The sequence below is a fragment of the Poromitra crassiceps genome (genome assembly GCF_964638095.1).
Source record: "Poromitra crassiceps genome assembly, chromosome: 19".
Classification (NCBI taxonomy): domain Eukaryota; kingdom Metazoa; phylum Chordata; class Actinopteri; order Beryciformes; family Melamphaidae; genus Poromitra; species Poromitra crassiceps.
Window position 1 is genome coordinate 5,905,996 of NC_139646.1, and position 7,500 is coordinate 5,913,495.

Genomic DNA, 7,500 nt, shown 5'->3' on the forward strand with positions numbered 1-7,500 from the left:
TATAAAAGCAATATATATCACAGAGGGGAGGTGGAAATATATCAAATATATAAAAGCAATATATATCACAGAGGGGAGGTGGAAATATATAAAATATATAAAAGCAATGTTTCATGTGAAATGTTTCATGGTCACTCATGATTCAGTAGGTCACGGGGTGGCTTGGTTCCAGCCTTAAAACTTGTTATATAAGGTTTTCTTGCAATGTCTATGGAGAAAATTAATAGGAAACTCACTTCTGCGGCAAGAATGTCACGTGACTTTTGAGCTCTATAGGAAAGAGGATCAGGGGAATACAGGTTCACAAGACCCACAGCTCCCAACAAACTTTCATATTGGGAATGCTCTTCAGCACTTTTTCTGATCATGATAATAATGATAATGATCCTTGCCAAAGAATTCCTTCTGAGAGAATAACGAGGAAGAGAAAACACTTATGCATGCATTATTTATTTAACCTCTTGCATGGCACCGTAACCCCGGCGTTACAATGCCGTGCAAGATTTTTTGCTGTTCATCTGTCATTTATGTGATTAATTAGGTAGGTAATTCTGAACAATGCTGTTCATGCTACAGTACATACCAAATTAACCGGCTGAATCTTGCGCATCGAACCATGTCTTCCTTTTCGGATCAGATCAACACAGCGGAAGTTATAGCCGTCTTTGTACAAAGACAAAGACAACATTTCAGATTATTTGGCTTTTTCAAATGGCTTTTTATAATGGCTTTTTGGAAATCCGCCTAGGTATCTCCCTACAAAAACCACTGCCAAATACTCATGTTTTGGTATTTTTTCATCTTCTTTGAGTTGGGATGTGGTAAGGCCTGTGGCTATGTCTCCATTGGGTTTATAGCCATAAATACAACAACCACAGGTAACTGTTTACACTCTAAAAGTGTTTTTTATTCTAGGCGAAAATCAACCACTGTGTTTGAGCTGGTGTTACTCAGGGTCAGTAACACATAGAGTCATTCTGACACTTGCATTTTAGTTTGGGTATGTCGTTTTCACTGTTTTCTTCAGAAATAGGTGGCTTTAGAAGAGGTGATCATGATAATAATGATAATGATCCTTGCCAAATAATTCCTTCTGAGAGAACAACGAGGAAGAGAAACACTTATGCATGCATTATTAATTTAGAGAACAATTTTACTTTGTGCTCAGAATTAAAGGACAATAAGTGTAGCACAGGGACCGGGGTGTGTGTGTAGCACCTCCAGTCAGATAGAATTGTGCTTTGTGTGAGTCTGTGATGAAGAAGGTAAGTCTATACTGTCTACATATTGGCTTTCATTTCACTCTCTCCTCTCTAGTAATGTATGGGCAGTCACAGTAAGGTCCAAATCATCCTGCAGCCTAGGCAGAGCCTGCTTTACTGCTGTGGCCAGAAAGAGTTATTACAGCCTCTTCTCTTCTTGCTCCAGTATTGGCACTCGAGAGTGATGTCGGGCCAAATGACTTTACATATTTTATGTGTTGCCAGAGGCTGGAAGGCAACAGACATATACAGCAGCTAGGCTACTCACCCTCTGCACCACTTGGCCCTTACGCTTCCTAACAGCACACCTAAACGATGCGGCAGGAAGGATTTCCTGCTCTGTCTATCGGTTTGTCCACTCGCCATTTTAGAGACTTCCTGTTGTTTGGGGTTTTAATTTGTAAAAGAGCACCGGCAGGTGTGCCAAGATCTATAGCTGAACAGAACCAAAGTGTTCTGCTCCTTTTGAAACACAATTCCAGCATGATTAGAGTTTTGACTCATTGTCCCCCACTAAAGGGGGGGGGGGGGGGGGGGGGGGGGGGGGGCTATGGATCAAGTCTCTGTTCGTCCGTCCATCCTTTGTCACACTGTAATGTTGACTTTCTGCCACTAGGGGGTGGCATTGATAATGAATAGAGAGCCGCAGGGATGACGTATTTTTGTAGGCTGAATGCGGAAGTCCCGAACTTCCTGGTTCTTCGCTGTTTCTGTCTATGGGATTTTTGAATGGGTTTTTGGCGCGATGCTTCAAATAATGTCTGTGGGCAACGCAAGCTTAATCAAACGCGAACCAAGGTTCAGCGGGATAATCTTCACACATGAGGACCACTTTCATGAGTTTTGAAGCGTAACTGCGAGCCCTAGAGGTAAAACGCTCGTGCTAAGCTAATCCAGAACTACACAGTGTCGCAATCTAGTTTGTAAGAACGAGAGAACTGTGTGTGACCGAAGGCGCGAGAGAAAGAATTTCCGCGTTCACTCGCGATGACGTATAATATCCGCGTCGACATTGTAGTCTCATTTAGCCGTTTGCTAGCTAGCCACCCTTTTAACGGCACATAAAAGCTTCAAAACTCATAAAAGTGGTCTTCATGTGTGAAGATGATGTTACTAAACACTGGTTCGCGTTTGATTAAGCCAGCGTTGCCCAGAGAGATTATTAGAAGCATCGCGCCAAAAACCCATTCAAAACTCCCATAGGCGAAAACTGTGAAGAACCAGGGCTGTTAGCATCGATGATTTCCGGACTCGTTACTGCGGCTCTCTATGGGACTGACCCAAGGGTGGAACTACACCACTGGTGGGGGACAACGTGTTTGACTATTCACTTGTTTCTTGCATTGCCTTTGTGTTACATCACCATAGAGTGTTTTCCAGTGCTTTTATCACATTGTAACATCTTTTCAATTTTTCCTTTGTTTAACTGTAAATGTGTTTGGAATAAACGCTGTCTAAATATTAAGAGAGAAATAAAAGAGAGCAGAAAGTGGAAGTAAGAGTCAGGCACCCTCTCCTGTCTTTGTCTCGGCTCTCACAGTTTTCCCAGAACAGAACTTCTTTTCAAAATGTTAAAGTTTATATTGTGTTGCTATCCGTTTTCTGTATTCAGTTTACTGCCCGAAATAGAAGTCTCCAGATTTGTTTTCTATGTTGTTTGGAAGAGCCCATTAGGGTTATGGCAATTATGAATTAAAAAAATATAAATATAAAAGAGAGCAAAAACTCAAATCATGCTGGAATTGTCCTTTAGGGAAATGTAGGCCCTACTGCTTGTTTTGCTTTATTCTTAGTGGAAAATACATGTAATGACAAACAGCCTTTGAGTTTTTCAGATCACAATGTAGGTTGGCTCATGTTGTGTTCCAAACTGAAGTCAAATTGTGATGTAGCCTATAAAAGAAGTGCATTGAATGATAACAGGAGGAAAGTATCATAACAGAGGAGTGGGTTGAGGTAGGAATGTTATTAGTTCCTGCTTTTTCTTATCTTTATACAGAAGGTGAATATTACATTGCTATCTCTCTGAAGAGTGTGTCTGTGTGTGTGTGTGTGTGTGTGTGTGTGTGTGTGTGTGTGTGTGTGTGTGTGTGTGTGTGCGCGCGCGCGCGCGTGTGCGTGCGTGCGTGCGTGCGTGCGTGTGTGTGTGTGTGTGTGTCTGTGTGTGTGTGTGTGTGTGTGTGTGTGTGTGTGTGTGTGTGTGTGTGAGAGCCCTTGTGAGACCATGCACACAGAGTAAAATGTGCATTATTCATCAGTTTGGTGGTCCCTGGCCTAACATCTGACACAGACAAACACTTGCACCCCTATCCACACACATGAACATGCACACACACACACACACACACACACACACACACACACACACACACACACACACACGTCTAATAACCTGTGTCAACTGTCGCATGCGGCAGTAGTTGAGGTTTGTTACATAAAACCTTAACGTATAGTCATAAAATCTTCACAAGCCTAATGACAGTCACCAGCATTAGTATGCATAATATAGGTCGACTGAGTGCAGTCAAGAGAGCACAAACAGATAAGAAGCTGTTATTTTGAGGGCTTGCACAACAGAGAAAACGCACGCGGTAGAAAAATCAACTATATATATTTGTGTTCAATGCATTCCAGGAATTATTTTGTGATGAAGTGTTTTAATTAACTTTTTTGGTGTACCCGTTTTCCCTCTACGTGCCTCGTCTGCTCCTTCATTTCAGTCGTACATGTTTGATAACCAGCAGACAGAGCTGAGCAGCGGTATGAATGTGTCATTTAGCTGTGGATCATACGTGTAGGTGGAGAGCGCAGCAGTGATACGGGGGGGGGGGGGGGGGAGAGATAGATAGAGAGAGAGAGGGGGGGGGAGGGAGAGAGAGAGAGAGAGAGAGAGAGAGAGAGAGAGAGAGAGCTCTGAAACATTCTCGCTCTGCATCTCATCCTGGATCATGCTTCATGCTCCTGCGTAGCTGACACTTTACTCATGTCTTGGTGTTGAAGACACCATCATTCAGATTCTTTCACATAATGAGTGATTGCGTTGAGCTTGCTTGGATTTTGCATTTTCACTTGAATTTCCTTCAGTAGTTCACCTACCTGACTGCTTGGCTCAATCTATAGTCTGGATTTTCATCCGGAAATTTGAGGAGCAATTGAGCTTTTCTCTAGCTTCACTAGGCAGCCACCCTGAACACATTAGCAGCATGTTAGTATCCATTCTTGCTAAGTAATCTATCAGCAACTAACAGGTAATAAAGCATGTTAGTGGTCAGGGAAGATCAAGGATTTGTTTTGCATTAGATATTCCGAGGTTTGCAATGATAATATAGAGCAGTGGTTCTTATAGGACCCAAAATATAACCCTGTTCATGAAATTGCCAAAGTATCAAAGAATATATCAAACAGGTTGCTCTTCCCAGGAAAATCCCATTCTAAAAATGCACGTCTAATTAAATCATTCTAATCATTTCATTTTTGAAAAATGTATTTCTTGAAAGAGGTGAAAGTAAAAACAAAACAACAGTCAAATCTAAAAGTCTTGCAAAAAGGAGAAAAAGAAAATGTATTCATATATCTTAAACTACTCTTTATTGCTGTCAGCGCAGACAGAGCATGTGGTTCTTGGTCAAAATGAAAATAGACAAGACAAGACAGAGAGTCACTTGTGGGGGTTGCATGTTCTCCCCGTGTTTGTGTGGGTTTTTCTCCGGGTGCTCCGGTTTCCCCAAAGACATGTTAGGTCAGTACTCCTGTCAGTGCCCCTGACCAAGGCAATGGCAAAAGAACTGGAGTTGGTCCCCGGGCTCTGCACTGCGGCTGCCCACTGCTCCTATAGTTCTAGGAAGGTTCCTAGTAGAGGATGGGTCAAATGCAGAGGATGAATTTCCCCATGGGGATAAATAAAGGATAGCTTAACTTAACTTAACTTGAATGAACTCAAGTGACCTTTTCTCTCTTAGGCGTAAGGAAATAAAATATTTCTTCCAACAAAATACCCAACCTGCTGGCTGGAGATTAATAAGGGCTCCACGATCGCAGTCACAATGGGTGTACAGTAGGTGCTGGCACTCATTACAGCACATTGTGAATAACTGTCTGTAATTTGCTAATGGGCACATGTCTGTGACACTTTTCCCACTGGCCTCTGCTGCTCAGCTTTGGGACATGATCCATTGTGAAGCACTGCTCTCCCCACTCAGCAAGATTACTGAACTCTGCCTGCCACACTGCTTCTTCCCCCAATCTCAGTGTATTCTGTGACTACTTAAAGGAACACTCCGCCCATTTTCAACCAGCTTTGTATCATTAGAACATCAGTAGTATATCAGAAAACTGTAAACGGTTTTGAAGTCTGTCATTTAATTTGACAGTTATTGAGTGTTAAAGTGTGGACCAGTGACATCACTGGTCCACACTAACTCAAATTAATAACTCATTAACTCAAATCAACTATTAATAACTGTCAAACTATTCATCATTCATCTAGTTTGACAGTTATTGAGAGTTGATTTGAGTTAATGAGTTATTAATTTGAGTTAGTGTGGACCAGTGATGTCACTGGTCCACACTTTAACACTCAATAACTGTCAAATTAAATCACAGACTTCAAAACAGTTTACAGTTTTCTGATATACTACTGATGTTCTAATGATACAAAGCTGGTTGAAAATGGGCAGAGTGTTCCTTTAAAGCCATATGCCAGCCACCAAAACACTAGGGTGTAACGATATTTCGTCGCACGATATATCGCGATATCGAAACGTCACGATATCGATATCGTCAGAAAAAAATGATATCGTAAAAGAAAAAAGAAAAAAATCATTTTTTTTTTGTGCTCCTGAATAATAATAGAACAAATTTAGCAGAATCAACACGCATGAGTGAGGGGGTAGACTACTACTGGCATGGCAAAACAGCTCAAGGGGTACATAAGATTACATAAGTTTAGGGACCATTGAGCATGAGTTATTTAAGAAATAGATTGTATACTTTATTTTTCTTTCACCATGCAACAAACATTTAGTTTGTGACAGTGTGACACATTCTATTGCAAGAGAAGCATTATCTTCCATGTTGTTTTCTAGTTATTATAATAACAATTTCCAAAAACAGCATTTGTTTTGTATTTTGTGTATTTCAAATGAAAGACTATTTTTCCAGTATTTTCCCAGGGCTCCCTTGAAAAGAGGTTTCGATTTCAACGGGACTCACATGGTTAAATAAATGATAAATAAATACATAAAAATTATTTACTTTTGTTAAAAAGAATATCGTTAAAATATCGTATCGTATCGTTATCGTGAACCCAATATCGTGTATCGTATCGTATCGTGAAATTAGTGTATCGTGACACCCCTAAAAAACACGCTTCAAACACGCTTCAAACATGCTTCAAACACGCTTCCAACACGCTTCTTACCTGCTTGTTTTGGACAATACTGTTATCATCCTCCTAAACGTCCGCCATTGTCTCCCAGTGGCTGGTTTCTGTGTGATACGAATGATGTGCCGTGACGAGACGTCTTCCTGCAAGGTTGCTAAAAAACAAACAGATTACTTGTGGGGGGAAATGACATCACTCACTCCTGAATGTACCATTCATTCAAAATAAAATCACGCCCAGAGATGCTGCAAAAGCGTACGTTACTGAATGTGAGCGTCCACATATCATCCTGTGCCTGGGAGCACTTCAGGCTGCAGGTAAACTTGAGTCGTGTCCCCTAAAGCCAGAAAACCAGAGTAAAAGAGACCTGCTGTCCTGCCTCCTAAACCCTGATGTCACTCTGCTTGTACAGCTCCAGAGAGAACGAATGCAGAGAGATGGGAAAAGGTAAACTGCAGCGGTGCCAGGAATGATTTTCATGGCGGAAGGGTACATTCGGTATTGACTTTCAAATGAAAAGCCGCCACCATGGCAAGGAAAGCATTTGAATGTAGAAGTTAATAAAAAAAAACATTCCGGGTCACAAATAAATACTCCATATATTAGCGGTGGAGTTGCTCCATCAGCATGACATGTCAGAGCAGAGTTCCGTGACTCGTACACCTGCGAGATTAAAACGTTTTGCCGACCCGTTCAGTTCATAAAAATGGTTCAGTCCATATGTTAGTGGGCCGCAAAAGCATTTCACTTTATTCTACCATAGGACCTGTATTTGGAAATAATCAAATTGAAACAATTATGAGAAAACCATTATTGTGGTGTGTACTGTTGATGGAACGATTGTCAGAACATTAT